The sequence below is a fragment of the Schistocerca serialis genome, chromosome 1 (assembly GCF_023864345.2).
Source record: "Schistocerca serialis cubense isolate TAMUIC-IGC-003099 chromosome 1, iqSchSeri2.2, whole genome shotgun sequence".
NCBI classification, from domain to species: domain Eukaryota; kingdom Metazoa; phylum Arthropoda; class Insecta; order Orthoptera; family Acrididae; genus Schistocerca; species Schistocerca serialis.
Genome location: NC_064638.1, coordinates 65962562 through 65988351, shown reverse-complemented (window position 1 = coordinate 65988351; position 25790 = coordinate 65962562). Strand labels below are relative to the sequence as shown.

Sequence of the window (25790 nt, the reverse complement as noted above, 5' to 3'; positions counted from 1 at the left end):
ACGCGCCACGGCGGTCACAGGAGCTGCGTTCTTACCCACGAGACCACACCGCAATGGCACAAAAACGAGAAGTAAAAACTGGCAGCGGTGGGATTCGAACCCACGCCTCCGAAGAGACTGGTGCCTTAAACCAGCGCCTTAGACCGCTCGGCCACGCTACCTGTGTCAGTGCTTTTCGCTTTTGTAGAAACAGTGCACGACACAGCTTCCTGTTCTGCTGCGACTGGCTGCTCATCCGTTCCACCTCAAACAACTGCCCTTTTCGAATAGAGATTAACTACACAGGCGGCTGCCCGCGCTCTGGTGCGGCTGCATTGCGTGTTGATAATGAACTGGTAGTGCCACCTGCAGCCTGCGGAACATGAGTGAAAAATCAAGAGGGCACCGTGATTTCAAACACTGAGTCACAATCGTCATTGCAGCGACAGCAAGGCAAAACTTTAAAAAGTGCCGTGACCAGGATTCGAACCTGGGTTATTGCGGCCACAACGCAATGTCCTAACCACTAGACGATCACGGCCACAGAAGCACCGCCGAGAGCAGTTCTCGCGAATGCAAGTGGCTATGCACAGCAAAGCTCAGCCCACTGTGTCTCGCCACAGCTGTGTCAGACGTCGTCTCCATTATATGTATACTGGCAAACGAAACGTGTCTGCGCTGTTAGGACCCTAAGGAGTGTGGTTAGCTGCATTAAACCCCTGTGGCAATGTCTTGTAGTCCTCCAACTCTGTTGACCACAGGTATGTGCCTCGATAAGAGGTGGACAGATGTCGCATCGCTCTCGCCGTCACTTGTGACCGCCAATCGTACTTAACGTCATTTTGTGCAAGCGTCAGCGGAGCAAGCTGTACACAATCCACTTGACGACAACGGCAAAAATTAGCGTTTCCACTGCATAGAACGTCATGCTCGAGACACATTTCGTGGAGTCGAGCGCCAGCAATCGTGACACCAAACTGCGCCTGTGAATCCTGTCGTTGCACCACGCACTGTGCTGCTACGACAATTTAAGAAAGAGACGCTCACGGCTTGCTGCGCTGTTTCCTTCGCGGGTAATCAGTGCTCCTGCTTAGAAAACATTGGCAGCGGTGGGATTCGAACCCACGCCTCCGAAGAGACTGGTGCCTGAAACCAGCGCCTTAGACCGCTCGGCCACGCTACCTACGCGCCACGGCGGTCACAGGAGCTGCGTTCTTACCCACGAGACCACACCGCAATGGCACAAAAACGAGAAGTAAAAACTGGCAGCGGTGGGATTCGAACCCACGCCTCCGAAGAGACTGGTGCCTTAAACCAGCGCCTTAGACCGCTCGGCCACGCTACCTGTGTCAGTGCTTTTCGCTTTTGTAGAAACAGTGCACGACACAGCTTCCTGTTCTGCTGCGACTGGCTGCTCATCCGTTCCACCTCAAACAACTGCCCTTTTCGAATAGAGATTAACTACACAGGCGGCTGCCCGCGCTCTGGTGCGGCTGCATTGCGTGTTGATAATGAACTGGTAGTGCCACCTGCAGCCTGCGGAACATGAGTGAAAAATCAAGAGGGCACCGTGATTTCAAACACTGAGTCACAATCGTCATTGCAGCGACAGCAAGGCAAAACTTTAAAAAGTGCCGTGACCAGGATTCGAACCTGGGTTATTGCGGCCACAACGCAATGTCCTAACCACTAGACGATCACGGCCACAGAAGCACCGCCGAGAGCAGTTCTCGCGAATGCAAGTGGCTATGCACAGCAAAGCTCAGCCCACTGTGTCTCGCCACAGCTGTGTCAGACGTGGTCTCCATTATATGTATACTGGCAAACGAAACGTGTCTGCGCTGTTAGGACCCTAAGGAGTGTGGTTAGCTGCATTAAACCCCTGTGGCAATGTCTTGTAGTCCTCCAACTCTGTTGACCACAGGTATGTGCCTCGATAAGAGGTGGACAGATGTCGCATCGCTCTCGCCGTCACTTGTGACCGCCAATCGTACTTAACGTCATTTTGTGCAAGCGTCAGCGGAGCAAGCTGTACACAATCCACTTGACGACAACGGCAAAAATTAGCGTTTCCACTGCATAGAACGTCATGCTCGAGACACATTTCGTGGAGTCGAGCGCCAGCAATCGTGACACCAAACTGCGCCTGTGAATCCTGTCGTTGCACCACGCACTGTGCTGCTACGACAATTTAAGAAAGAGACGCTCACGGCTTGCTGCGCTGTTTCCTTCGCGGGTAATCAGTGCTCCTGCTTAGAAAACATTGGCAGCGGTGGGATTCGAACCCACGCCTCCGAAGAGACTGGTGCCTGAAACCAGCGCCTTAGACCGCTCGGCCACGCTACCTACGCGCCACGGCGGTCACAGGAGCTGCGTTCTTACCCACGAGACCACACCGCAATGGCACAAAAACGAGAAGTAAAAACTGGCAGCGGTGGGATTCGAACCCACGCCTCCGAAGAGACTGGTGCCTTAAACCAGCGCCTTAGACCGCTCGGCCACGCTACCTGTGTCAGTGCTTTTCGCTTTTGTAGAAACAGTGCACGACACAGCTTCCTGTTCTGCTGCGACTGGCTGCTCATCCGTTCCACCTCAAACAACTGCCCTTTTCGAATAGAGATTAACTACACAGGCGGCTGCCCGCGCTCTGGTGCGGCTGCATTGCGTGTTGATAATGAACTGGTAGTGCCACCTGCAGCCTGCGGAACATGAGTGAAAAATCAAGAGGGCACCGTGATTTCAAACACTGAGTCACAATCGTCATTGCAGCGACAGCAAGGCAAAACTTTAAAAAGTGCCGTGACCAGGATTCGAACCTGGGTTATTGCGGCCACAACGCAATGTCCTAACCACTAGACGATCACGGCCACAGAAGCACCGCCGAGAGCAGTTCTCGCGAATGCAAGTGGCTATGCACAGCAAAGCTCAGCCCACTGTGTCTCGCCACAGCTGTGTCAGACGTCGTCTCCATTATATGTATACTGGCAAACGAAACGTGTCTGCGCTGTTAGGACCCTAAGGAGTGTGGTTAGCTGCATTAAACCCCTGTGGCAATGTCTTGTAGTCCTCCAACTCTGTTGACCACAGGTATGTGCCTCGATAAGAGGTGGACAGATGTCGCATCGCTCTCGCCGTCACTTGTGACCGCCAATCGTACTTAACGTCATTTTGTGCAAGCGTCAGCGGAGCAAGCTGTACACAATCCACTTGACGACAACGGCAAAAATTAGCGTTTCCACTGCATAGAACGTCATGCTCGAGACACATTTCGTGGAGTCGAGCGCCAGCAATCGTGACACCAAACTGCGCCTGTGAATCCTGTCGTTGCACCACGCACTGTGCTGCTACGACAATTTAAGAAAGAGACGCTCACGGCTTGCTGCGCTGTTTCCTTCGCGGGTAATCAGTGCTCCTGCTTAGAAAACATTGGCAGCGGTGGGATTCGAACCCACGCCTCCGAAGAGACTGGTGCCTGAAACCAGCGCCTTAGACCGCTCGGCCACGCTACCTACGCGCCACGGCGGTCACAGGAGCTGCGTTCTTACCCACGAGACCACACCGCAATGGCACAAAAACGAGAAGTAAAAACTGGCAGCGGTGGGATTCGAACCCACGCCTCCGAAGAGACTGGTGCCTTAAACCAGCGCCTTAGACCGCTCGGCCACGCTACCTGTGTCAGTGCTTTTCGCTTTTGTAGAAACAGTGCACGACACAGCTTCCTGTTCTGCTGCGACTGGCTGCTCATCCGTTCCACCTCAAACAACTGCCCTTTTCGAATAGAGATTAACTACACAGGCGGCTGCCCGCGCTCTGGTGCGGCTGCATTGCGTGTTGATAATGAACTGGTAGTGCCACCTGCAGCCTGCGGAACATGAGTGAAAAATCAAGAGGGCACCGTGATTTCAAACACTGAGTCACAATCGTCATTGCAGCGACAGCAAGGCAAAACTTTAAAAAGTGCCGTGACCAGGATTCGAACCTGGGTTATTGCGGCCACAACGCAATGTCCTAACCACTAGACGATCACGGCCACAGAAGCACCGCCGAGAGCATTTCTCGCGAATGCAAGTGGCTATGCACAGCAAAGCTCAGCCCACTGTGTCTCGCCACAGCTGTGTCAGACGTGGTCTCCATTATATGTATACTGGCAAACGAAACGTGTCTGCGCTGTTAGGACACTAAGCAGTGTGGTTAGCTGCATTAAACCCCTGTGGCAATGTCTTGTAGTCCTCCAACTCTGTTGACCACAGGTATGTGCCTCGATAAGAGGTGGACAGATGTCGCATCGCTCTCGCCGTCACTTGTGACCGCCAATCGTACTTAACGTCATTTTGTGCAAGCGTCAGCGGAGCAAGCTGTACACAATCCACTTGACGACAACGGCAAAAATTAGCGTTTCCACTGCATAGAACGTCATGCTCGAGACACATTTCGTGGAGTCGAGCGCCAGCAATCGTGACACCAAACTGCGCCTGTCAATCCTGTCGTTGCACCACGCACTGTGCTGCTACGACAATTTAAGAAAGAGACGCTCACGGCTTGCTGCGCTGTTTCCTTCGCGGGTAATCAGTGCTCCTGCTTAGAAAACATTGGCAGCGGTGGGATTCGAACCCACGCCTCCGAAGAGACTGGTGCCTGAAACCAGCGCCTTAGACCGCTCGGCCACGCTACCTACGCGCCACGGCGGTCACAGGAGCTGCGTTCTTACCCACGAGACCACACCGCAATGGCACAAAAACGAGAAGTAAAAACTGGCAGCGGTGGGATTCGAACCCACGCCTCCGAAGAGACTGGTGCCTTAAACCAGCGCCTTAGACCGCTCGGCCACGCTACCTGTGTCAGTGCTTTTCGCTTTTGTAGAAACAGTGCACGACACAGCTTCCTGTTCTGCTGCGACTGGCTGCTCATCCGTTCCACCTCAAACAACTGCCCTTTTCGAATAGAGATTAACTACACAGGCGGCTGCCCGCGCTCTGGTGCGGCTGCATTGCGTGTTGATAATGAACTGGTAGTGCCACCTGCAGCCTGCGGAACATGAGTGAAAAATCAAGAGGGCACCGTGATTTCAAACACTGAGTCACAATCGTCATTGCAGCGACAGCAAGGCAAAACTTTAAAAAGTGCCGTGACCAGGATTCGAACCTGGGTTATTGCGGCCACAACGCAATGTCCTAACCACTAGACGATCACGGCCACAGAAGCACCGCCGAGAGCAGTTCTCGCGAATGCAAGTGGCTATGCACAGCAAAGCTCAGCCCACTGTGTCTCGCCACAGCTGTGTCAGACGTCGTCTCCATTATATGTATACTGGCAAACGAAACGTGTCTGCGCTGTTAGGACCCTAAGGAGTGTGGTTAGCTGCATTAAACCCCTGTGGCAATGTCTTGTAGTCCTCCAACTCTGTTGACCACAGGTATGTGCCTCGATAAGAGGTGGACAGATGTCGCATCGCTCTCGCCGTCACTTGTGACCGCCAATCGTACTTAACGTCATTTTGTGCAAGCGTCAGCGGAGCAAGCTGTACACAATCCACTTGACGACAACGGCAAAAATTAGCGTTTCCACTGCATAGAACGTCATGCTCGAGACACATTTCGTGGAGTCGAGCGCCAGCAATCGTGACACCAAACTGCGCCTGTGAATCCTGTCGTTGCACCACGCACTGTGCTGCTACGACAATTTAAGAAAGAGACGCTCACGGCTTGCTGCGCTGTTTCCTTCGCGGGTAATCAGTGCTCCTGCTTAGAAAACATTGGCAGCGGTGGGATTCGAACCCACGCCTCCGAAGAGACTGGTGCCTGAAACCAGCGCCTTAGACCGCTCGGCCACGCTACCTACGCGCCACGGCGGTCACAGGAGCTGCGTTCTTACCCACGAGACCACACCGCAATGGCACAAAAACGAGAAGTAAAAACTGGCAGCGGTGGGATTCGAACCCACGCCTCCGAAGAGACTGGTGCCTTAAACCAGCGCCTTAGACCGCTCGGCCACGCTACCTGTGTCAGTGCTTTTCGCTTTTGTAGAAACAGTGCACGACACAGCTTCCTGTTCTGCTGCGACTGGCTGCTCATCCGTTCCACCTCAAACAACTGCCCTTTTCGAATAGAGATTAACTACACAGGCGGCTGCCCGCGCTCTGGTGCGGCTGCATTGCGTGTTGATAATGAACTGGTAGTGCCACCTGCAGCCTGCGGAACATGAGTGAAAAATCAAGAGGGCACCGTGATTTCAAACACTGAGTCACAATCGTCATTGCAGCGACAGCAAGGCAAAACTTTAAAAAGTGCCGTGACCAGGATTCGAACCTGGGTTATTGCGGCCACAACGCAATGTCCTAACCACTAGACGATCACGGCCACAGAAGCACCGCCGAGAGCAGTTCTCGCGAATGCAAGTGGCTATGCACAGCAAAGCTCAGCCCACTGTGTCTCGCCACAGCTGTGTCAGACGTGGTCTCCATTATATGTATACTGGCAAACGAAACGTGTCTGCGCTGTTAGGACCCTAAGGAGTGTGGTTAGCTGCATTAAACCCCTGTGGCAATGTCTTGTAGTCCTCCAACTCTGTTGACCACAGGTATGTGCCTCGATAAGAGGTGGACAGATGTCGCATCGCTCTCGCCGTCACTTGTGACCGCCAATCGTACTTAACGTCATTTTGTGCAAGCGTCAGCGGAGCAAGCTGTACACAATCCACTTGACGACAACGGCAAAAATTAGCGTTTCCACTGCATAGAACGTCATGCTCGAGACACATTTCGTGGAGTCGAGCGCCAGCAATCGTGACACCAAACTGCGCCTGTGAATCCTGTCGTTGCACCACGCACTGTGCTGCTACGACAATTTAAGAAAGAGACGCTCACGGCTTGCTGCGCTGTTTCCTTCGCGGGTAATCAGTGCTCCTGCTTAGAAAACATTGGCAGCGGTGGGATTCGAACCCACGCCTCCGAAGAGACTGGTGCCTGAAACCAGCGCCTTAGACCGCTCGGCCACGCTACCTACGCGCCACGGCGGTCACAGGAGCTGCGTTCTTACCCACGAGACCACACCGCAATGGCACAAAAACGAGAAGTAAAAACTGGCAGCGGTGGGATTCGAACCCACGGCTCCGAAGAGACTGGTGCCTTAAACCAGCGCCTTAGACCGCTCGGCCACGCTACCTGTGTCAGTGCTTTTCGCTTTTGTAGAAACAGTGCACGACACAGCTTCCTGTTCTGCTGCGACTGGCTGCTCATCCGTTCCACCTCAAACAACTGCCCTTTTCGAATAGAGATTAACTACACAGGCGGCTGCCCGCGCTCTGGTGCGGCTGCATTGCGTGTTGATAATGAACTGGTAGTGCCACCTGCAGCCTGCGGAACATGAGTGAAAAATCAAGAGGGCACCGTGATTTCAAACACTGAGTCACAATCGTCATTGCAGCGACAGCAAGGCAAAACTTTAAAAAGTGCCGTGACCAGGATTCGAACCTGGGTTATTGCGGCCACAACGCAATGTCCTAACCACTAGACGATCACGGCCACAGAAGCACCGCCGAGAGCATTTCTCGCGAATGCAAGTGGCTATGCACAGCAAAGCTCAGCCCACTGTGTCTCGCCACAGCTGTGTCAGACGTGGTCTCCATTATATGTATACTGGCAAACGAAACGTGTCTGCGCTGTTAGGACACTAAGCAGTGTGGTTAGCTGCATTAAACCCCTGTGGCAATGTCTTGTAGTCCTCCAACTCTGTTGACCACAGGTATGTGCCTCGATAAGAGGTGGACAGATGTCGCATCGCTCTCGCCGTCACTTGTGACCGCCAATCGTACTTAACGTCATTTTGTGCAAGCGTCAGCGGAGCAAGCTGTACACAATCCACTTGACGACAACGGCAAAAATTAGCGTTTCCACTGCATAGAACGTCATGCTCGAGACACATTTCGTGGAGTCGAGCGCCAGCAATCGTGACACCAAACTGCGCCTGTGAATCCTGTCGTTGCACCACGCACTGTGCTGCTACGACAATTTAAGAAAGAGACGCTCACGGCTTGCTGCGCTGTTTCCTTCGCGGGTAATCAGTGCTCCTGCTTAGAAAACATTGGCAGCGGTGGGATTCGAACCCACGCCTCCGAAGAGACTGGTGCCTGAAACCAGCGCCTTAGACCGCTCGGCCACGCTACCTACGCGCCACGGCGGTCACAGGAGCTGCGTTCTTACCCACGAGACCACACCGCAATGGCACAAAAACGAGAAGTAAAAACTGGCAGCGGTGGGATTCGAACCCACGCCTCCGAAGAGACTGGTGCCTTAAACCAGCGCCTTAGACCGCTCGGCCACGCTACCTGTGTCAGTGCTTTTCGCTTTTGTAGAAACAGTGCACGACACAGCTTCCTGTTCTGCTGCGACTGGCTGCTCATCCGTTCCACCTCAAACAACTGCCCTTTTCGAATAGAGATTAACTACACAGGCGGCTGCCCGCGCTCTGGTGCGGCTGCATTGCGTGTTGATAATGAACTGGTAGTGCCACCTGCAGCCTGCGGAACATGAGTGAAAAATCAAGAGGGCACCGTGATTTCAAACACTGAGTCACAATCGTCATTGCAGCGACAGCAAGGCAAAACTTTAAAAAGTGCCGTGACCAGGATTCGAACCTGGGTTATTGCGGCCACAACGCAATGTCCTAACCACTAGACGATCACGGCCACAGAAGCACCGCCGAGAGCAGTTCTCGCGAATGCAAGTGGCTATGCACAGCAAAGCTCAGCCCACTGTGTCTCGCCACAGCTGTGTCAGACGTCGTCTCCATTATATGTATACTGGCAAACGAAACGTGTCTGCGCTGTTAGGACACTAAGCAGTGTGGTTAGCTGCATTAAACCCCTGTGGCAATGTCTTGTAGTCCTCCAACTCTGTTGACCACAGGTATGTGCCTCGATAAGAGGTGGACAGATGTCGCATCGCTCTCGCCGTCACTTGTGACCGCGAATCGTACTTAACGTCATTTTGTGCAAGCGTCAGCGGAGCGTCAGTCGAGCTAAGTCGGGACAAGTCGCATAAGAGGAGCAGCAAAATGCGTATTTCCGGTACCGGGAATCGAACCCGGGCCTCCTGGGTGAGAGCCAGGTATCCTAGCCACTAGACCACACCGGATAACGACACAAATGCTCCTCCAGCGAACACAGCAAGCTGTACACAATCCACTTGACGACAACGGCAAAAATTAGCGTTTCCACTGCATAGAACGTCATGCTCGAGACACATTTCGTGGAGTCGAGCGCCAGCAATCGTGACACCAAACTGCGCCTGTGAATCCTGTCGTTGCACCACGCACTGTGCTGCTACGACAATTTAAGAAAGAGACGCTCACGGCTTGCTGCGCTGTTTCCTTCGCGGGTAATCAGTGCACCTGCTTAGAAAACATTGGCAGCGGTGGGATTCGAACCCACGCCTCCGAAGAGACTGGTGCCTGAAACCAGCGCCTTAGACCGCTCGGCCACGCTACCTACGCGCCACGGCGGTCACAGGAGCTGCGTTCTTACCCACGAGACCACACCGCAATGGCACAAAAACGAGAAGTAAAAACTGGCAGCGGTGGGATTCGAACCCACGCCTCCGAAGAGACTGGTGCCTTAAACCAGCGCCTTAGACCGCTCGGCCACGCTACCTGTGTCAGTGCTTTTCGCTTTTGTAGAAACAGTGCACGACACAGCTTCCTGTTCTGCTGCGACTGGCTGCTCATCCGTTCCACCTCAAACAACTGCCCTTTTCGAATAGAGATTAACTACACAGGCGGCTGCCCGCGCTCTGGTGCGGCTGCATTGCGTGTTGATAATGAACTGGTAGTGCCACCTGCAGCCTGCGGAACATGAGTGAAAAATCAAGAGGGCACCGTGATTTCAAACACTGAGTCACAATCGTCATTGCAGCGACAGCAAGGCAAAACTTTAAAAAGTGCCGTGACCAGGATTCGAACCTGGGTTATTGCGGCCACAACGCAATGTCCTAACCACTAGACGATCACGGCCACAGAAGCACCGCCGAGAGCAGTTCTCGCGAATGCAAGTGGCTATGCACAGCAAAGCTCAGCCCACTGTGTCTCGCCACAGCTGTGTCAGACGTCGTCTCCATTATATGTATACTGGCAAACGAAACGTGTCTGCGCTGTTAGGACACTAAGCAGTGTGGTTAGCTGCATTAAACCCCTGTGGCAATGTCTTGTAGTCCTCCAACTCTGTTGACCACAGGTATGTGCCTCGATAAGAGGTGGACAGATGTCGCATCGCTCTCGCCGTCACTTGTGACCGCGAATCGTACTTAACGTCATTTTGTGCAAGCGTCAGCGGAGCGTCAGTCGAGCTAAGTCGGGACAAGTCGCATAAGAGGAGCAGCAAAATGCGTATTTCCGGTACCGGGAATCGAACCCGGGCCTCCTGGGTGAGAGCCAGGTATCCTAGCCACTAGACCACACCGGATAACGACACAAATGCTCCTCCAGCGAACACAGCAAGCTGTACACAATCCACTTGACGACAACGGCAAAAATTAGCGTTTCCACTGCATAGAACGTCATGCTCGAGACACATTTCGTGGAGTCGAGCGCCAGCAATCGTGACACCAAACTGCGCCTGTGAATCCTGTCGTTGCACCACGCACTGTGCTGCTACGACAATTTAAGAAAGAGACGCTCACGGCTTGCTGCGCTGTTTCCTTCGCGGGTAATCAGTGCACCTGCTTAGAAAACATTGGCAGCGGTGGGATTCGAACCCACGCCTCCGAAGAGACTGGTGCCTGAAACCAGCGCCTTAGACCGCTCGGCCACGCTACCTACGCGCCACGGCGGTCACAGGAGCTGCGTTCTTACCCACGAGACCACACCGCAATGGCACAAAAACGAGAAGTAAAAACTGGCAGCGGTGGGATTCGAACCCACGCCTCCGAAGAGACTGGTGCCTTAAACCAGCGCCTTAGACCGCTCGGCCACGCTACCTGTGTCAGTGCTTTTCGCTTTTGTAGAAACAGTGCACGACACAGCTTCCTGTTCTGCTGCGACTGGCTGCTCATCCGTTCCACCTCAAACAACTGCCCTTTTCGAATAGAGATTAACTACACAGGCGGCTGCCCGCGCTCTGGTGCGGCTGCATTGCGTGTTGATAATGAACTGGTAGTGCCACCTGCAGCCTGCGGAACATGAGTGAAAAATCAAGAGGGCACCGTGATTTCAAACACTGAGTCACAATCGTCATTGCAGCGACAGCAAGGCAAAACTTTAAAAAGTGCCGTGACCAGGATTCGAACCTGGGTTATTGCGGCCACAACGCAATGTCCTAACCACTAGACGATCACGGCCACAGAAGCACCGCCGAGAGCAGTTCTCGCGAATGCAAGTGGCTATGCACAGCAAAGCTCAGCCCACTGTGTCTCGCCACAGCTGTGTCAGACGTCGTCTCCATTATATGTATACTGGCAAACGAAACGTGTCTGCGCTGTTAGGACACTAAGCAGTGTGGTTAGCTGCATTAAACCCCTGTGGCAATGTCTTGTAGTCCTCCAACTCTGTTGACCACAGGTATGTGCCTCGATAAGAGGTGGACAGATGTCGCATCGCTCTCGCCGTCACTTGTGACCGCGAATCGTACTTAACGTCATTTTGTGCAAGCGTCAGCGGAGCGTCAGTCGAGCTAAGTCGGGACAAGTCGCATAAGAGGAGCAGCAAAATGCGTATTTCCGGTACCGGGAATCGAACCCGGGCCTCCTGGGTGAGAGCCAGGTATCCTAGCCACTTTTTTTTTTTTTTTTTTTTTTTTTTTTTTTTTTGGAAAAACACGACCGTGACAGGAATCGAACCTGCAATCTTCGGATCCGAAGTCCGACGCCTTATTCATTTTTTTTTTTTTTTTTTTTTTTTTTTTTTTTTTTTTACGCCTTAACCACTTTTTTTTTTTTCTTTTTTGAGTTAAATTGCTCTACCTCTTTTTTTTTAACCACTTTGTTTTTTTTTAGTTTTTATTTTTATTTTTTTTATGCCTTATACATTTCTTTTTTTTTGTTTTTTTGTTTTTTTTTTTGAGTTAAATTGCTCTACCACTTTTTTTTTTCTAAAGCACTTTTTGTATGCCTTATCCATTTTTTTTTTTTTTTTTTTTTTTTTTTTTTTTTTTTTTTTTTTTTTTTTTTGAATTTTCATCGAGATTGGTTTGGTTTCTACACCAAGATTCTCTTGAGAAAATTAGCATATTTCAATCTATAATCTCGTATTTGTTCAAGCTGATGATGCTGAATGCGCAGAAATGTCATAAAATCTTCTTCGCTCCGGTCTTCTTGTGTGAGAACATAGAAAACTGAATGTCCCATCAACCAATTGGCAGCATTTCGTTTAGTATTGGGGTAGGGGACGCCCTCAGGATTGAGGAGGTGAGTCGGTGTGATGGCATTATCGGAAGTTCTGAGTATAATTGCTAGCATGCGCCGAATGCAGCACCATACGTCGCTGATCGTATCACATGTAAACCTGTGTTCCTCGGTATCGAGGACGTTGCAGGTAGTGCAGTTTGGCGTTTCTGCCAGATGTATGGCGTGCAACTTAGAGTTCGTCGGCAGTTTTCTATTAACAGCAAAGTACCATACGGCTCTCACCTTAGTCGGTAATCGGGGATCATGAATATTCTTCCAAATCGTATTCCAGTCATACTGGTGAAGTTTCCCCTCGATGCTGTTTCTGGGTTTTCCGTCAATCATAGTCTTGTACACGTCTTTGACTGTTGGCGTACCGTTGTGGAAAAGCGTTCTCGGAATGTAGCTGTATTCAATGAGAAAATGTTTGAGGTGCGAAAGCTCCGTCGGGAGGTGGTGCACGTCGATAGGCGGATCCAGACTGAGCGGGAGTATTTCATTCAGAAGATGACCCACTAGATTACTCGGCGATTCTTTCCACAGTCGGTATGTCTTGCAAATATACAGTGCCTGTGCTTTACAGTAGATATCGGTAAGATTGAGACCACCTTTGTTGGCTGGTAACGTCAGCGTTTCATATTTAATTTTGAAAATATGACCCCTACTAACATAATGGCCGAGCGCTGCCAGCATCCGTTTCGCTATTGCTGGTGGTAATGGCAATATTTGGGCGACGTAGTTCACTTTGGACGTGATATAGGTATTGGCGAGCTGTACCTTTTGCATAGCGTCCAGATTCCGTAGACTGTGTTGGTGGAGGCACGCCCGCATGTTCGTCAAAATGCGCCTGTAGTTGATAGCAACTGTTCGTCGGATATGGCGCGTGTATACTATGCCGAGGCTTTTCAGTGTGTCAAGGCGTTTCAAGTGTTCTCGAGCTCCAATGTCATCTCCGCGGCCGATCGGCAAAATTCCAGACTTCGCCATATTTATTTTAGCGCCGGAAGCAAGTTCATACTTCTTCGTAATTTGGAGCGCAGTGTCTAGTTCTTGGTTACTCCTGACTATGAAACCGACATCATCAGCGTATGATTTACACGTGACTTTGTGGTCGTGTATGTGTAATCCTTGCAGAACCTTGTGTAAATTGAACAGGAGCGGTTCGATCGCTATTGCAAACAATACCATGGACATTGGGCAACCTTGTCGTACCGAGCTACGAACCTTGATGGGGCTACTGAGTTGTCCATTGATCTGGATTTTAGAGGTACCATTCGTGAGCACGGAGTTGAGCATGGCTAAAAAATTCGGAGGAAAATTCATTTTCCGCATTACACTGAAAAGGTAAGAATGGCTCACTCTGTCGAACGCTTGTTCGAAGTCGAGTGATACGATGGCGCATCGGAGTCTGCAAGTCGCCGCTATGGAAATGACATCCCTGTAATCACTTAAGGTCTGATATATCTTTCTATGCTTGCCAACACACGATTGGTAGGATCCTGTAACCGTGGTAATTACGGAGTGCAGCCGTTGCATGATGACGCGGGCGAAGATTTTGTAATCGCCGTTCAATAAGGTGATAGGTCGAAGATTACCAATTCCCTTGCCTCCTGGCTTTTTGGGGACCAGGACCACCGTCCCCTCACAGAACTCTTCTGGGAGGGGGGCACTGGGATTCATGAGTTCATTGCATATGCACGTCAGCTTCGTCGCCATTTTTTGTCGAAAAATTTGATACAGTTCGGCAGGTAGTCCATCAGGTCCGGGTGATTTGTTCTTTGGACCTCTCAGTATGGCGTCCACCACTTCGTCCTCCGTTATAGCGGTAGTGAGGGTGCCGGCTTCATCCGAACTGAGTCTACCTGTTATCCCGTCGATGACTTCCCTTTGCGGCACGTCATCCGTTGGTGTGGTGGCCAACAATTCTGTATAATGCTTGTAGATTTCGTCCTTGATCTCGCACTGTTTGGTCAATAATCGACCATCAGTGGTTGTCAGTTTAGTAATTATTTTCTTAATGTTCCGTTTATTTTCGTGTATCACATGATACATGGAGGTCGCTTCGTTCGGAACGGTGTTTTGCAAACGAGTCCTAATGCGGCAACCCTGAAGTTGTTGTCGTTTTAAAGTCAATAGTTTTGCTTGTATTCGTTTAATTTGTGCATAATTGTCTATTATCGTCACATCCGGCTTATGCAAGTCACGGAGGCACTGAAAATAAAATTCCACAGTTGCCTTTTGCCAGGCAGCCTTCTCGCGAGAGTAGCGTTTCAAGGTTTTCGTTATAGCAGGTTTGGCGCACTTGATCCACCAAATGAGCGGCGATTTGTACTGCGGGAAACGTTTTTCACAATCGTCCCACGTATTGTTAAATGCTACGCGGCACGCCGGATCTAGTAAATGAGCAACATTAAGTTTCCACTGTCCCCTGGCTTTGTAGGTGCCTTGTTTCGCTAAATTGATGGTACAAATATACGCGGCATGATCAGAAAATATGGTGGGCCAGATTTCGGAGTGGAGGACATTGGACTTCAAACCAGCTGTTGTATAGATCCGGTCTAAACGGCTCGCAGAATGGCTAGTGACGTGTGTGAAACCGGGCGCGTCACCATGCTGATGTTCCCACGTGTCAATAAGTCCCAACTCAGTGATGATGGTTTCAAGCTCCAGTGATTTAGTAAAGTTCGGCGTTTGGTCTTTCGGACGGATAACACAGTTAAAATCCCCGGCAAATATTATGTGATCATGACCCGTTCCGAACAGTGGAACTATCTCTTCTTTGAAGAAGACGGCTCGCCGCTGTCTGTTACCAGATCCGGAAGGTGCATAGATATTAATGATTCGGGTGTCATTGACGGTGCCAGCTATACCTCTACAGTTGGGTAGTTTCTCAACGTTGCGGATTAGAATACCTTCTTTATATAATATAGCCGTTCCAAGTTCGTTATTGCTACTGGGGTTAACAATAGCGTTATAGCCCGGTATGTGCTCTAGGTCAATATCTGTCACTTCTTGTAACAATACGATATCGATGTCGGCTGCATAGACAACGTCCTGGAGATTCCGCAAATTCAGTGCACTCCGGATCTTATTAATATTTAATGTTGCAATCCGATAAGCTTGTAAGCCCGCCAAATTTGCTTGAACGTAAGTGTGTAAAAGAACTGACCGCCTATCGTCCTACGGATCTAGATATATTTTGTCTCTGCTAATGATCGCATGTTCAGTTAATAGAAATCTGCGTCATCATCAGTGCCCGTTCCTCGTGAGGAGGGGCGTCGCTGTTGGTTAGAGTCCCCTCCGCTAAGTCTAAGGTCCGGTGCAGCATTGTCTTCCGTCATGTCTTGATCTTGATCCTCATCGTCGTGATCATCAGCCCAGTGTGGGGAACGAGTGTCGTTTCGATTCTCCTTGAGTCGTGGGCAAGCGTCTGTAGGTTGCGGCTCAGGTACTATGTCACTCTTTGGTGTCGGCTGTGTAGACGCGGAGAACACAAGGTCGTCAGTGCCACTGTCGGATGATGCTCCTGTCCGCGACTTCTTCAACGGTTTGCGATTACCGTCCTGTGGTGCTGGTGGGACGTCGGTCATTTTTTGTTTCACCTGTTTGATCTTGTCTCGCATGACAGGGGCAGTTTCGGCCGCTCCCTGGTGAGCAATCCTGCGCTTCTTAGTGTCCTTGGTATGATTGTCGATTTGTCTATCTGCTGCTACTATACCGTCGAGACCAGCCGCTGAATGGTTCTCACCAGCGACAGTTATGTTCAGGGAGCCTGCCGGAGAGCTGTTACGCGCAACATCGGCTGAGGGGCAATGGTCTTGTTGTGCTGGTTGTGCAGGAACGATGACCTCCTGGCCGGCTTCCGGTTCGGTGATGGTCATTTGACAGTCAATTAAGTCGCCCTCGGAAGCAGGTCTCTCGGTCGCTTTGGTCGTGGACGAGATCGTGCGCACCGCCGCAACGTATGTCAGCGGTAGCTGTGACATGGCGTGTGGGACTCCTGCCTCTCCGGTCGGTATTTGTGTTACGCGCCTTTGCAGGCACTGAGCACGAACGTGTCCTGCAGAACCACAACCCGCGCATGTTCGCGGTTGCCCCTCGTATATCACGATAGCTCTGTAGCCACAGACACTGACATAAGACGGGATATGCTTGACCATATCGATTTTGATCTGTCGAACACCATTTAAAACTTGAAATTTATGTGCAGAGGACCACCGCTCGGCAACATTACTAATGATAGTTCCATAAGGCTTCAAAACGGAATTAATTTGTTCAGCAGTTATCTCAAATGGCAGTTCGAAAACGCGAACGGTCCTCACACCAAAACCAGCATGAGAAACTTTAACCTCGCCCACATTGCCATCAGAATGCTTAAACTTGAAAGTACCTCCACAGGATTCAACAACTTGGTCACATTTAGTCGCACTCCTGAGCTTCAAATACACCGTACTACTGCAGATCGATGAATGAATGCCAATAATATCATCACCCGTTAACTGTACTGTCTCCTCAAGAAATCTCTCTATTTCAAATGAGGTAGGTCTCGCGAAATGGTTGTCGAAGACAAATTTCAACGTATCTTTTCGTACTAATTCAGCCATTACCACTTTCAAAAGCGAATCGTCGACAGATAGAAGAGAAACGCTCTACAGCGTTTAACTCACCACAAACAGCGCTCGGCCAACAGCAGCGGCGACGTAGACACAGCACATCCGCACGGCACGGCCGCCGAGGCCAGACAGGGCCACTAGACCACACCGGATAACGACACAAATGCTCCTCCAGCGAACACAGCAAGCTGTACACAATCCACTTGACGACAACGGCAAAAATTAGCGTTTCCACTGCATAGAACGTCATGCTCGAGACACATTTCGTGGAGTCGAGCGCCAGCAATCGTGACACCAAACTGCGCCTGTGAATCCTGTCGTTGCACCACGCACTGTGCTGCTACGACAATTTAAGAAAGAGACGCTCACGGCTTGCTGCGCTGTTTCCTTCGCGGGTAATCAGTGCACCTGCTTAGAAAACATTGGCAGCGGTGGGATTCGAACCCACGCCTCCGAAGAGACTGGTGCCTGAAACCAGCGCCTTAGACCGCTCGGCCACGCTACCTACGCGCCACGGCGGTCACAGGAGCTGCGTTCTTACCCACGAGACCACACCGCAATGGCACAAAAACGAGAAGTAAAAACTGGCAGCGGTGGGATTCGAACCCACGCCTCCGAAGAGACTGGTGCCTTAAACCAGCGCCTTAGACCGCTCGGCCACGCTACCTGTGTCAGTGCTTTTCGCTTTTGTAGAAACAGTGCACGACACAGCTTCCTGTTCTGCTGCGACTGGCTGCTCATCCGTTCCACCTCAAACAACTGCCCTTTTCGAATAGAGATTAACTACACAGGCGGCTGCCCGCGCTCTGGTGCGGCTGCATTGCGTGTTGATAATGAACTGGTAGTGCCACCTGCAGCCTGCGGAACATGAGTGAAAAATCAAGAGGGCACCGTGATTTCAAACACTGAGTCACAATCGTCATTGCAGCGACAGCAAGGCAAAACTTTAAAAAGTGCCGTGACCAGGATTCGAACCTGGGTTATTGCGGCCACAACGCAATGTCCTAACCACTAGACGATCACGGCCACAGAAGCACCGCCGAGAGCAGTTCTCGCGAATGCAAGTGGCTATGCACAGCAAAGCTCAGCCCACTGTGTCTCGCCACAGCTGTGTCAGACGTCGTCTCCATTATATGTATACTGGCAAACGAAACGTGTCTGCGCTGTTAGGACACTAAGCAGTGTGGTTAGCTGCATTAAACCCCTGTGGCAATGTCTTGTAGTCCTCCAACTCTGTTGACCACAGGTATGTGCCTCGATAAGAGGTGGACAGATGTCGCATCGCTCTCGCCGTCACTTGTGACCGCGAATCGTACTTAACGTCATTTTGTGCAAGCGTCAGCGGAGCGTCAGTCGAGCTAAGTCGGGACAAGTCGCATAAGAGGAGCAGCAAAATGCGTATTTCCGGTACCGGGAATCGAACCCGGGCCTCCTGGGTGAGAGCCAGGTATCCTAGCCACTAGACCACACCGGATAACGACACAAATGCTCCTCCAGCGAACACAGCAAGCTGTACACAATCCACTTGACGACAACGGCAAAAATTAGCGTTTCCACTGCATAGAACGTCATGCTCGAGACACATTTCGTGGAGTCGAGCGCCAGCAATCGTGACACCAAACTGCGCCTGTGAATCCTGTCGTTGCACCACGCACTGTGCTGCTACGACAATTTAAGAAAGAGACGCTCACGGCTTGCTGCGCTGTTTCCTTCGCGGGTAATCAGTGCTCCTGCTTAGAAAACATTGGCAGCGGTGGGATTCGAACCCACGCCTCCGAAGAGACTGGTGCCTGAAACCAGCGCCTTAGACCGCTCGGCCACGCTACCTACGCGCCACGGCGGTCACAGGAGCTGCGTTCTTACCCACGAGACCACACCGCAATGGCACAAAAACGAGAAGTAAAAACTGGCAGCGGTGGGATTCGAACCCACGCCTCCGAAGAGACTGGTGCCTTAAACCAGCGCCTTAGACCGCTCGGCCACGCTACCTGTGTCAGTGCTTTTCGCTTTTGTAGAAACAGTGCACGACACAGCTTCCTGTTCTGCTGCGACTGGCTGCTCATCCGTTCCACCTCAAACAACTGCCCTTTTCGAATAGAGATTAACTACACAGGCGGCTGCCCGCGCTCTGGTGCGGCTGCATTGCGTGTTGATAATGAACTGGTAGTGCCACCTGCAGCCTGCGGAACATGAGTGAAAAATCAAGAGGGCACCGTGATTTCAAACACTGAGTCACAATCGTCATTGCAGCGACAGCAAGGCAAAACTTTAAAAAGTGCCGTGACCAGGATTCGAACCTGGGTTATTGCGGCCACAACGCAATGTCCTAACCACTAGACGATCACGGCCACAGAAGCACCGCCGAGAGCAGTTCTCGCGAATGCAAGTGGCTATGCACAGCAAAGCTCAGCCCACTGTGTCCCGCCACAGCTGTGTCAGACGTCGTCTCCATTATATGTATACTGGCAAACGAAACGTGTCTGCGCTGTTAGGACACTAAGCAGTGTGGTTAGCTGCATTAAACCCCTGTGGCAATGTCTTGTAGTCCTCCAACTCTGTTGACCACAGGTATGTGCCTCGATAAGAGGTGGACAGATGTCGCATCGCTCTCGCCGTCACTTGTGACCGCGAATCGTACTTAACGTCATTTTGTGCAAGCGTCAGCGGAGCGTCAGTCGAGCTAAGTCGGGACAAGTCGCATAAGAGGAGCAGCAAAATGCGTATTTCCGGTACCGGGAATCGAACCCGGGCCTCCTGGGTGAGAGCCAGGTATCCTAGCCACTAGACCACACCGGATAACGACACAAATGCTCCTCCAGCGAACACAGCAAGCTGTACACAATCCACTTGACGACAACGGCAAAAATTAGCGTTTCCACTGCATAGAACGTCATGCTCGAGACACATTTCGTGGAGTCGAGCGCCAGCAATCGTGACACCAAACTGCGCCTGTGAATCCTGTCGTTGCACCACGCACTGTGCTGCTACGACAATTTAAGAAAGAGACGCTCACGGCTTGCTGCGCTGTTTCCTTCGCGGGTAATCAGTGCTCCTGCTTAGAAAACATTGGCAGCGGTGGGATTCGAACCCACGCCTCCGAAGAGACTGGTGCCTGAAACCAGCGCCTTAGACCGCTCGGCCACGCTACCTACGCGCCACGGCGGTCACAGGAGCTGCGTTCTTACCCACGAGACCACACCGCAATGGCACAAAAACGAGAAGTAAAAACTGGCAGCGGTGGGATTCGAACCCACGCCTCCGAAGAGACTGGTGCCTTAAACCAGCGCCTTAGACCGCTCGGCCACGCTACCTGTGTCAGTGCTTTTCGCTTTTGTAGAAACAGTGCACGACACAGCTTCCTGTTCTGCTGCGACTGGCTGCTCATCCGTTCCACCTCAAACAACTGCCCTTTTCGAATAGAGATTAACTACACAGGCGGCTGCCCGCGCTCTGGTGCGGCTGCATTGCGTGTTGATAATGAACTGGTAGTGCCACCTGCAGCCTGCGGAACATGAGTGAAAAATCAAGAGGGCACCGTGATTTCAAACACTGAGTCACAATCGTCATTGCAGCGACAGCAAGGCAAAACTTTAAAAAGTGCCGTGACCAGGATTCGAACCTGGGTTATTGCGGCCACAACGCAATGTCCTAACCACTAGACGATCACGGCCACAGAAGCACCGCCGAGAGCAGTTCTCGCGAATGCAAGTGGCTATGCACAGCAAAGCTCAGCCCACTGTGTCCCGCCACAGCTGTGTCAGACGTCGTCTCCATTATATGTATACTGGCAAACGAAACGTGTCTGCGCTGTTAGGACACTAAGCAGTGTGGTTAGCTGCATTAAACCCCTGTGGCAATGTCTTGTAGTCCTCCAACTCTGTTGACCACAGGTATGTGCCTCGATAAGAGGTGGACAGATGTCGCATCGCTCTCGCCGTCACTTGTGACCGCGAATCGTACTTAACGTCATTTTGTGCAAGCGTCAGCGGAGCGTCAGTCGAGCTAAGTCGGGACAAGTCGCATAAGAGGAGCAGCAAAATGCGTATTTCCGGTACCGGGAATCGAACCCGGGCCTCCTGGGTGAGAGCCAGGTATCCTAGCCACTAGACCACACCGGATAACGACACAAATGCTCCTCCAGCGAACACAGCAAGCTGTACACAATCCACTTGACGACAACGGCAAAAATTAGCGTTTCCACTGCATAGAACGTCATGCTCGAGACACATTTCGTGGAGTCGAGCGCCAGCAATCGTGACACCAAACTGCGCCTGTGAATCCTGTCGTTGCACCACGCACTGTGCTGCTACGACAATTTAAGAAAGAGACGCTCACGGCTTGCTGCGCTGTTTCCTTCGCGGGTAATCAGTGCTCCTGCTTAGAAAACATTGGCAGCGGTGGGATTCGAACCCACGCCTCCGAAGAGACTGGTGCCTGAAACCAGCGCCTTAGACCGCTCGGCCACGCTACCTACGCGCCACGGCGGTCACAGGAGCTGCGTTCTTACCCACGAGACCACACCGCAATGGCACAAAAACGAGAAGTAAAAACTGGCAGCGGTGGGATTCGAACCCACGCCTCCGAAGAGACTGGTGCCTTAAACCAGCGCCTTAGACCGCTCGGCCACGCTACCTGTGTCAGTGCTTTTCGCTTTTGTAGAAACAGTGCACGACACAGCTTCCTGTTCTGCTGCGACTGGCTGCTCATCCGTTCCACCTCAAACAACTGCCCTTTTCGAATAGAGATTAACTACACAGGCGGCTGCCCGCGCTCTGGTGCGGCTGCATTGCGTGTTGATAATGAACTGGTAGTGCCACCTGCAGCCTGCGGAACATGAGTGAAAAATCAAGAGGGCACCGTGATTTCAAACACTGAGTCACAATCGTCATTGCAGCGACAGCAAGGCAAAACTTTAAAAAGTGCCGTGACCAGGATTCGAACCTGGGTTATTGCGGCCACAACGCAATGTCCTAACCACTAGACGATCACGGCCACAGAAGCACCGCCGAGAGCATTTCTCGCGAATGCAAGTGGCTATGCACAGCAAAGCTCAGCCCACTGTGTCTCGCCACAGCTGTGTCAGACGTGGTCTCCATTATATGTATACTGGCAAACGAAACGTGTCTGCGCTGTTAGGACACTAAGCAGTGTGGTTAGCTGCATTAAACCCCTGTGGCAATGTCTTGTAGTCCTCCAACTCTGTTGACCACAGGTATGTGCCTCGATAAGAGGTGGACAGATGTCGCATCGCTCTCGCCGTCACTTGTGACCGCCAATCGTACTTAACGTCATTTTGTGCAAGCGTCAGCGGAGCAAGCTGTACACAATCCACTTGACGACAACGGCAAAAATTAGCGTTTCCACTGCATAGAACGTCATGCTCGAGACACATTTCGTGGAGTCGAGCGCCAGCAATCGTGACACCAAACTGCGCCTGTGAATCCTGTCGTTGCACCACGCACTGTGCTGCTACGACAATTTAAGAAAGAGACGCTCACGGCTTGCTGCGCTGTTTCCTTCGCGGGTAATCAGTGCTCCTGCTTAGAAAACATTGGCAGCGGTGGGATTCGAACCCACGCCTCCGAAGAGACTGGTGCCTGAAACCAGCGCCTTAGACCGCTCGGCCACGCTACCTACGCGCCACGGCGGTCACAGGAGCTGCGTTCTTACCCACGAGACCACACCGCAATGGCACAAAAACGAGAAGTAAAGACTGGCAGCGGTGGGATTCGAACCCACGCCTCCGAAGAGACTGGTGCCTTAAACCAGCGCCTTAGACCGCTCGGCCACGCTACCTGTGTCAGTGCTTTTCGCTTTTGTAGAAACAGTGCACGACACAGCTTCCTGTTCTGCTGCGACTGGCTGCTCATCCGTTCCACCTCAAACAACTGCCCTTTTCGAATAGAGATTAACTACACAGGCGGCTGCCCGCGCTCTGGTGCGGCTGCATTGCGTGTTGATAATGAACTGGTAGTGCCACCTGCAGCCTGCGGAACATGAGTGAAAAATCAAGAGGGCACCGTGATTTCAAACACTGAGTCACAATCGTCATTGCAGCGACAGCAAGGCAAAACTTTAAAAAGTGCCGTGACCAGGATTCGAACCTGGGTTATTGCGGCCACAACGCAATGTCCTAACCACTAGACGATCACGGCCACAGAAGCACCGCCGAGAGCAGTTCTCGCGAATGCAAGTGGCTATGCACAGCAAAGCTCAGCCCACTGTGTCCCGCCACAGCTGTGTCAGACGTCGTCTCCATTATATGTATACTGGCAAACGAAACGTGTCTGCGCTGTTAGGACACTAAGCAGTGTGGTTAGCTGCATTAAACCCCTGTGGCAATGTCTTGTAGTCCTCCAACTCTGTTGACCACAGGTATGTGCCTCGATAAGAGGTGGACAGATGTCGCATCGCTCTCGCCGTCACTTGTGACCGCGAATCGTACTTAACGTCATTTTGTGCAAGCGTCAGCGGAGCGTCAGTCGAGCTAAGTCGGGACAAGTCGCATAAGAGGAGCAGCAAAATGCGTATTTCCGGTACCGGGAATCGAACCCGGGCCTCCTGGGTGAGAGCCAGGTATCCTAGCCACTAGACCACACCGGATAACGACACAAATGCTCCTCCAGCGAACACAGCAAGCTGTACACAATCCACTTGACGACAACGGCAAAAATTAGCGTTTCCACTGCATAGAACGTCATGCTCGAGACACATTTCGTGGAGTCGAGCGCCAGCAATCGTGACACCAAACTGCGCCTGTGAATCCTGTCGTTGCACCACGCACTGTGCTGCTACGACAATTTAAGAAAGAGACGCTCACGGCTTGCTGCGCTGTTTCCTTCGCGGGTAATCAGTGCTCCTGCTTAGAAAACATTGGCAGCGGTGGGATTCGAACCCACGCCTCCGAAGAGACTGGTGCCTTAAACCAGCGCCTTAGACCGCTCGGCCACGCTACCTGTGTCAGTGCTTTTCGCTTTTGTAGATACAGTGCACGACACAGCTTCCTGTTCTGCTGCGACTGGCTGCTCATCCGTTCCACCTCAAACAACTGCCCTTTTCGAATAGAGATTAACTACACAGGCGGCTGCCCGCGCTCTGGTGCGGCTGCATTGCGTGTTGATAATGAACTGGTAGTGCCACCTGCAGCCTGCGGAACATCAGTGAAAAATCAAGAGGGCACCGTGATTTCAAACACTGAGTCACAATCGTCATTGCAGCGACAGCAAGGCAAAACTTTAAAAAGTGCCGTGACCAGGATTCGAACCTGGGTTATTGCGGCCACAACGCAATGTCCTAACCACTAGACGATCACGGCCACAGAAGCACCGCCGAGAGCGGTTCTCGCGAATGCAAGTGGCTATGCACAGCAAAGCTCAGCCCACTGTGTCTCGCCACAGCTGTGTCAGACGTGGTCTCCATTATATGTATACTGGCAAACGAAACGTGTCTGCGCTGTTAGGACACTAAGCAGTGTGGTTAGCTGCATTAAACCCCTGTGGCAATGTCTTGTAGTCCTCCAACTCTGTTGACCACAGGTATGTGCCTCGATAAGAGGTGGACAGATGTCGCATCGCTCTCGCCGTCACTTGTGACCGCCAATCGTACTTAACGTCATTTTGTGCAAGCGTCAGCGGAGCGTCAGTCGAGCTAAGTCGGGACAAGTCGCATAAGAGGAGCAGTAAAATGCGTATTTCCGGTACCGGGAATCGAACCCGGGCCTCCTGGGTGAGAGCCAGGTATCCTAGCCACTAGACCACACCGGATAACGACACAAATGCTCCTCCAGCGAACACAGCAAGCTGTACACAATCCACTTGACGACAACGGCAAAAATTAGCGTTTCCACTGCATAGAACGTCATGCTCGAGACACATTTCGTGGAGTCGAGCGCCAGCAATCGTGACACCAAACTGCGCCTGTGAATCCTGTCGTTGCACCACGCACTGTGCTGCTACGACAATTTAAGAAAGAGACGCTCACGGCTTGCTGCGCTGTTTCCTTCGCGGGTAATCAGTGCTCCTGCTTAGAAAACATTGGCAGCGGTGGGATTCGAACCCACGCCTCCGAAGAGACTGGTGCCTGAAACCAGCGCCTTAGACCGCTCGGCCACGCTACCTACGCGCCACGGCGGTCACAGGAGCTGCGTTCTTACCCACGAGACCACACCGCAATGGCACAAAAACGAGAAGTAAAAACTGGCAGCGGTGGGATTCGAACCCACGCCTCCGAAGAGACTGGTGCCTTAAACCAGCGCCTTAGACCGCTCGGCCACGCTACCTGTGTCAGTGCTTTTCGCTTTTGTAGATACAGTGCACGACACAGCTTCCTGTTCTGCTGCGACTGGCTGCTCATCCGTTCCACCTCAAACAACTGCCCTTTTCGAATAGAGATTAACTACACAGGCGGCTGCCCGCGCTCTGGTGCGGCTGCATTGCGTGTTGATAATGAACTGGTAGTGCCACCTGCAGCCTGCGGAACATGAGTGAAAAATCAAGAGGGCACCGTGATTTCAAACACTGAGTCACAATCGTCATTGCAGCGACAGCAAGGCAAAACTTTAAAAAGTGCCGTGACCAGGATTCGAACCTGGGTTATTGCGGCCACAACGCAATGTCCTAACCACTAGACGATCACGGCCACAGAAGCACCGCCGAGAGCAGTTCTCGCGAATGCAAGTGGCTATGCACAGCAAAGCTCAGCCCACTGTGTCTCGCCACAGCTGTGTCAGACGTCGTCTCCATTATATGTATACTGGCAAACGAAACGTGTCTGCGCTGTTAGGACACTAAGCAGTGTGGTTAGCTGCATTAAACCCCTGTGGCAATGTC

At 51.8% G+C, this 25790-nt stretch overlaps 56 non-coding genes across 56 annotated transcripts; all 56 read right to left on the bottom strand.

Moving 5' to 3' along the window:
• Positions 1-79: 79 nt before the first annotated feature.
• On the bottom strand, positions 80-161 carry Trnal-aag (transfer RNA leucine (anticodon AAG)). The gene has a single exon. It is a non-coding gene; the product is annotated as a tRNA-Leu (tRNA).
• Positions 162-448: 287 nt separating this feature from the next.
• Positions 449-520, bottom strand: Trnah-gug (transfer RNA histidin (anticodon GUG)). Its single transcript has one exon. It is a non-coding gene; the product is annotated as a tRNA-His (tRNA).
• Positions 521-1080: 560 nt separating this feature from the next.
• Positions 1081-1162, bottom strand: Trnal-cag (transfer RNA leucine (anticodon CAG)). The gene has a single exon. It is a non-coding gene; the product is annotated as a tRNA-Leu (tRNA).
• An 80-nt stretch (positions 1163-1242) lies between these two features.
• Trnal-aag (transfer RNA leucine (anticodon AAG)) lies at positions 1243-1324 on the bottom strand. Its single transcript has one exon. It is a non-coding gene; the product is annotated as a tRNA-Leu (tRNA).
• A 287-nt stretch (positions 1325-1611) lies between these two features.
• On the bottom strand, positions 1612-1683 carry Trnah-gug (transfer RNA histidin (anticodon GUG)). Its single transcript has one exon. It is a non-coding gene; the product is annotated as a tRNA-His (tRNA).
• Positions 1684-2243: 560 nt separating this feature from the next.
• Positions 2244-2325, bottom strand: Trnal-cag (transfer RNA leucine (anticodon CAG)). The gene has a single exon. It is a non-coding gene; the product is annotated as a tRNA-Leu (tRNA).
• An 80-nt stretch (positions 2326-2405) lies between these two features.
• Trnal-aag (transfer RNA leucine (anticodon AAG)) lies at positions 2406-2487 on the bottom strand. Its single transcript has one exon. It is a non-coding gene; the product is annotated as a tRNA-Leu (tRNA).
• Positions 2488-2774: 287 nt separating this feature from the next.
• Trnah-gug (transfer RNA histidin (anticodon GUG)) lies at positions 2775-2846 on the bottom strand. Its single transcript has one exon. It is a non-coding gene; the product is annotated as a tRNA-His (tRNA).
• A 560-nt stretch (positions 2847-3406) lies between these two features.
• On the bottom strand, positions 3407-3488 carry Trnal-cag (transfer RNA leucine (anticodon CAG)). The gene has a single exon. It is a non-coding gene; the product is annotated as a tRNA-Leu (tRNA).
• An 80-nt stretch (positions 3489-3568) lies between these two features.
• Trnal-aag (transfer RNA leucine (anticodon AAG)) lies at positions 3569-3650 on the bottom strand. The gene has a single exon. It is a non-coding gene; the product is annotated as a tRNA-Leu (tRNA).
• Positions 3651-3937: 287 nt separating this feature from the next.
• On the bottom strand, positions 3938-4009 carry Trnah-gug (transfer RNA histidin (anticodon GUG)). Its single transcript has one exon. It is a non-coding gene; the product is annotated as a tRNA-His (tRNA).
• A 560-nt stretch (positions 4010-4569) lies between these two features.
• Trnal-cag (transfer RNA leucine (anticodon CAG)) lies at positions 4570-4651 on the bottom strand. Its single transcript has one exon. It is a non-coding gene; the product is annotated as a tRNA-Leu (tRNA).
• Positions 4652-4731: 80 nt separating this feature from the next.
• Positions 4732-4813, bottom strand: Trnal-aag (transfer RNA leucine (anticodon AAG)). Its single transcript has one exon. It is a non-coding gene; the product is annotated as a tRNA-Leu (tRNA).
• A 287-nt stretch (positions 4814-5100) lies between these two features.
• Trnah-gug (transfer RNA histidin (anticodon GUG)) lies at positions 5101-5172 on the bottom strand. The gene has a single exon. It is a non-coding gene; the product is annotated as a tRNA-His (tRNA).
• A 560-nt stretch (positions 5173-5732) lies between these two features.
• Positions 5733-5814, bottom strand: Trnal-cag (transfer RNA leucine (anticodon CAG)). Its single transcript has one exon. It is a non-coding gene; the product is annotated as a tRNA-Leu (tRNA).
• An 80-nt stretch (positions 5815-5894) lies between these two features.
• Trnal-aag (transfer RNA leucine (anticodon AAG)) lies at positions 5895-5976 on the bottom strand. Its single transcript has one exon. It is a non-coding gene; the product is annotated as a tRNA-Leu (tRNA).
• A 287-nt stretch (positions 5977-6263) lies between these two features.
• On the bottom strand, positions 6264-6335 carry Trnah-gug (transfer RNA histidin (anticodon GUG)). Its single transcript has one exon. It is a non-coding gene; the product is annotated as a tRNA-His (tRNA).
• A 560-nt stretch (positions 6336-6895) lies between these two features.
• Positions 6896-6977, bottom strand: Trnal-cag (transfer RNA leucine (anticodon CAG)). Its single transcript has one exon. It is a non-coding gene; the product is annotated as a tRNA-Leu (tRNA).
• An 80-nt stretch (positions 6978-7057) lies between these two features.
• Trnal-aag (transfer RNA leucine (anticodon AAG)) lies at positions 7058-7139 on the bottom strand. The gene has a single exon. It is a non-coding gene; the product is annotated as a tRNA-Leu (tRNA).
• A 287-nt stretch (positions 7140-7426) lies between these two features.
• Positions 7427-7498, bottom strand: Trnah-gug (transfer RNA histidin (anticodon GUG)). Its single transcript has one exon. It is a non-coding gene; the product is annotated as a tRNA-His (tRNA).
• Positions 7499-8058: 560 nt separating this feature from the next.
• Trnal-cag (transfer RNA leucine (anticodon CAG)) lies at positions 8059-8140 on the bottom strand. The gene has a single exon. It is a non-coding gene; the product is annotated as a tRNA-Leu (tRNA).
• An 80-nt stretch (positions 8141-8220) lies between these two features.
• Positions 8221-8302, bottom strand: Trnal-aag (transfer RNA leucine (anticodon AAG)). Its single transcript has one exon. It is a non-coding gene; the product is annotated as a tRNA-Leu (tRNA).
• Positions 8303-8589: 287 nt separating this feature from the next.
• On the bottom strand, positions 8590-8661 carry Trnah-gug (transfer RNA histidin (anticodon GUG)). The gene has a single exon. It is a non-coding gene; the product is annotated as a tRNA-His (tRNA).
• Positions 8662-9037: 376 nt separating this feature from the next.
• Trnae-cuc (transfer RNA glutamic acid (anticodon CUC)) lies at positions 9038-9109 on the bottom strand. Its single transcript has one exon. It is a non-coding gene; the product is annotated as a tRNA-Glu (tRNA).
• Positions 9110-9380: 271 nt separating this feature from the next.
• Positions 9381-9462, bottom strand: Trnal-cag (transfer RNA leucine (anticodon CAG)). The gene has a single exon. It is a non-coding gene; the product is annotated as a tRNA-Leu (tRNA).
• Positions 9463-9542: 80 nt separating this feature from the next.
• On the bottom strand, positions 9543-9624 carry Trnal-aag (transfer RNA leucine (anticodon AAG)). Its single transcript has one exon. It is a non-coding gene; the product is annotated as a tRNA-Leu (tRNA).
• Positions 9625-9911: 287 nt separating this feature from the next.
• On the bottom strand, positions 9912-9983 carry Trnah-gug (transfer RNA histidin (anticodon GUG)). The gene has a single exon. It is a non-coding gene; the product is annotated as a tRNA-His (tRNA).
• Positions 9984-10359: 376 nt separating this feature from the next.
• On the bottom strand, positions 10360-10431 carry Trnae-cuc (transfer RNA glutamic acid (anticodon CUC)). Its single transcript has one exon. It is a non-coding gene; the product is annotated as a tRNA-Glu (tRNA).
• Positions 10432-10702: 271 nt separating this feature from the next.
• On the bottom strand, positions 10703-10784 carry Trnal-cag (transfer RNA leucine (anticodon CAG)). Its single transcript has one exon. It is a non-coding gene; the product is annotated as a tRNA-Leu (tRNA).
• Positions 10785-10864: 80 nt separating this feature from the next.
• Trnal-aag (transfer RNA leucine (anticodon AAG)) lies at positions 10865-10946 on the bottom strand. The gene has a single exon. It is a non-coding gene; the product is annotated as a tRNA-Leu (tRNA).
• A 287-nt stretch (positions 10947-11233) lies between these two features.
• Trnah-gug (transfer RNA histidin (anticodon GUG)) lies at positions 11234-11305 on the bottom strand. Its single transcript has one exon. It is a non-coding gene; the product is annotated as a tRNA-His (tRNA).
• A 6080-nt stretch (positions 11306-17385) lies between these two features.
• Trnal-cag (transfer RNA leucine (anticodon CAG)) lies at positions 17386-17467 on the bottom strand. Its single transcript has one exon. It is a non-coding gene; the product is annotated as a tRNA-Leu (tRNA).
• Positions 17468-17547: 80 nt separating this feature from the next.
• On the bottom strand, positions 17548-17629 carry Trnal-aag (transfer RNA leucine (anticodon AAG)). Its single transcript has one exon. It is a non-coding gene; the product is annotated as a tRNA-Leu (tRNA).
• Positions 17630-17916: 287 nt separating this feature from the next.
• Trnah-gug (transfer RNA histidin (anticodon GUG)) lies at positions 17917-17988 on the bottom strand. Its single transcript has one exon. It is a non-coding gene; the product is annotated as a tRNA-His (tRNA).
• Positions 17989-18364: 376 nt separating this feature from the next.
• Trnae-cuc (transfer RNA glutamic acid (anticodon CUC)) lies at positions 18365-18436 on the bottom strand. Its single transcript has one exon. It is a non-coding gene; the product is annotated as a tRNA-Glu (tRNA).
• A 271-nt stretch (positions 18437-18707) lies between these two features.
• On the bottom strand, positions 18708-18789 carry Trnal-cag (transfer RNA leucine (anticodon CAG)). Its single transcript has one exon. It is a non-coding gene; the product is annotated as a tRNA-Leu (tRNA).
• An 80-nt stretch (positions 18790-18869) lies between these two features.
• On the bottom strand, positions 18870-18951 carry Trnal-aag (transfer RNA leucine (anticodon AAG)). The gene has a single exon. It is a non-coding gene; the product is annotated as a tRNA-Leu (tRNA).
• Positions 18952-19238: 287 nt separating this feature from the next.
• Trnah-gug (transfer RNA histidin (anticodon GUG)) lies at positions 19239-19310 on the bottom strand. Its single transcript has one exon. It is a non-coding gene; the product is annotated as a tRNA-His (tRNA).
• Positions 19311-19686: 376 nt separating this feature from the next.
• Trnae-cuc (transfer RNA glutamic acid (anticodon CUC)) lies at positions 19687-19758 on the bottom strand. The gene has a single exon. It is a non-coding gene; the product is annotated as a tRNA-Glu (tRNA).
• A 271-nt stretch (positions 19759-20029) lies between these two features.
• Trnal-cag (transfer RNA leucine (anticodon CAG)) lies at positions 20030-20111 on the bottom strand. Its single transcript has one exon. It is a non-coding gene; the product is annotated as a tRNA-Leu (tRNA).
• Positions 20112-20191: 80 nt separating this feature from the next.
• Trnal-aag (transfer RNA leucine (anticodon AAG)) lies at positions 20192-20273 on the bottom strand. The gene has a single exon. It is a non-coding gene; the product is annotated as a tRNA-Leu (tRNA).
• Positions 20274-20560: 287 nt separating this feature from the next.
• On the bottom strand, positions 20561-20632 carry Trnah-gug (transfer RNA histidin (anticodon GUG)). The gene has a single exon. It is a non-coding gene; the product is annotated as a tRNA-His (tRNA).
• A 376-nt stretch (positions 20633-21008) lies between these two features.
• Trnae-cuc (transfer RNA glutamic acid (anticodon CUC)) lies at positions 21009-21080 on the bottom strand. The gene has a single exon. It is a non-coding gene; the product is annotated as a tRNA-Glu (tRNA).
• A 271-nt stretch (positions 21081-21351) lies between these two features.
• Trnal-cag (transfer RNA leucine (anticodon CAG)) lies at positions 21352-21433 on the bottom strand. The gene has a single exon. It is a non-coding gene; the product is annotated as a tRNA-Leu (tRNA).
• An 80-nt stretch (positions 21434-21513) lies between these two features.
• On the bottom strand, positions 21514-21595 carry Trnal-aag (transfer RNA leucine (anticodon AAG)). The gene has a single exon. It is a non-coding gene; the product is annotated as a tRNA-Leu (tRNA).
• A 287-nt stretch (positions 21596-21882) lies between these two features.
• Trnah-gug (transfer RNA histidin (anticodon GUG)) lies at positions 21883-21954 on the bottom strand. The gene has a single exon. It is a non-coding gene; the product is annotated as a tRNA-His (tRNA).
• Positions 21955-22514: 560 nt separating this feature from the next.
• Positions 22515-22596, bottom strand: Trnal-cag (transfer RNA leucine (anticodon CAG)). Its single transcript has one exon. It is a non-coding gene; the product is annotated as a tRNA-Leu (tRNA).
• An 80-nt stretch (positions 22597-22676) lies between these two features.
• Positions 22677-22758, bottom strand: Trnal-aag (transfer RNA leucine (anticodon AAG)). The gene has a single exon. It is a non-coding gene; the product is annotated as a tRNA-Leu (tRNA).
• Positions 22759-23045: 287 nt separating this feature from the next.
• On the bottom strand, positions 23046-23117 carry Trnah-gug (transfer RNA histidin (anticodon GUG)). The gene has a single exon. It is a non-coding gene; the product is annotated as a tRNA-His (tRNA).
• Positions 23118-23493: 376 nt separating this feature from the next.
• On the bottom strand, positions 23494-23565 carry Trnae-cuc (transfer RNA glutamic acid (anticodon CUC)). Its single transcript has one exon. It is a non-coding gene; the product is annotated as a tRNA-Glu (tRNA).
• Positions 23566-23836: 271 nt separating this feature from the next.
• On the bottom strand, positions 23837-23918 carry Trnal-aag (transfer RNA leucine (anticodon AAG)). The gene has a single exon. It is a non-coding gene; the product is annotated as a tRNA-Leu (tRNA).
• A 287-nt stretch (positions 23919-24205) lies between these two features.
• Positions 24206-24277, bottom strand: Trnah-gug (transfer RNA histidin (anticodon GUG)). The gene has a single exon. It is a non-coding gene; the product is annotated as a tRNA-His (tRNA).
• A 376-nt stretch (positions 24278-24653) lies between these two features.
• On the bottom strand, positions 24654-24725 carry Trnae-cuc (transfer RNA glutamic acid (anticodon CUC)). Its single transcript has one exon. It is a non-coding gene; the product is annotated as a tRNA-Glu (tRNA).
• A 271-nt stretch (positions 24726-24996) lies between these two features.
• Positions 24997-25078, bottom strand: Trnal-cag (transfer RNA leucine (anticodon CAG)). The gene has a single exon. It is a non-coding gene; the product is annotated as a tRNA-Leu (tRNA).
• Positions 25079-25158: 80 nt separating this feature from the next.
• Trnal-aag (transfer RNA leucine (anticodon AAG)) lies at positions 25159-25240 on the bottom strand. Its single transcript has one exon. It is a non-coding gene; the product is annotated as a tRNA-Leu (tRNA).
• A 287-nt stretch (positions 25241-25527) lies between these two features.
• Positions 25528-25599, bottom strand: Trnah-gug (transfer RNA histidin (anticodon GUG)). Its single transcript has one exon. It is a non-coding gene; the product is annotated as a tRNA-His (tRNA).
• Between the last annotated feature and the right edge of the window lie 191 nt (positions 25600-25790).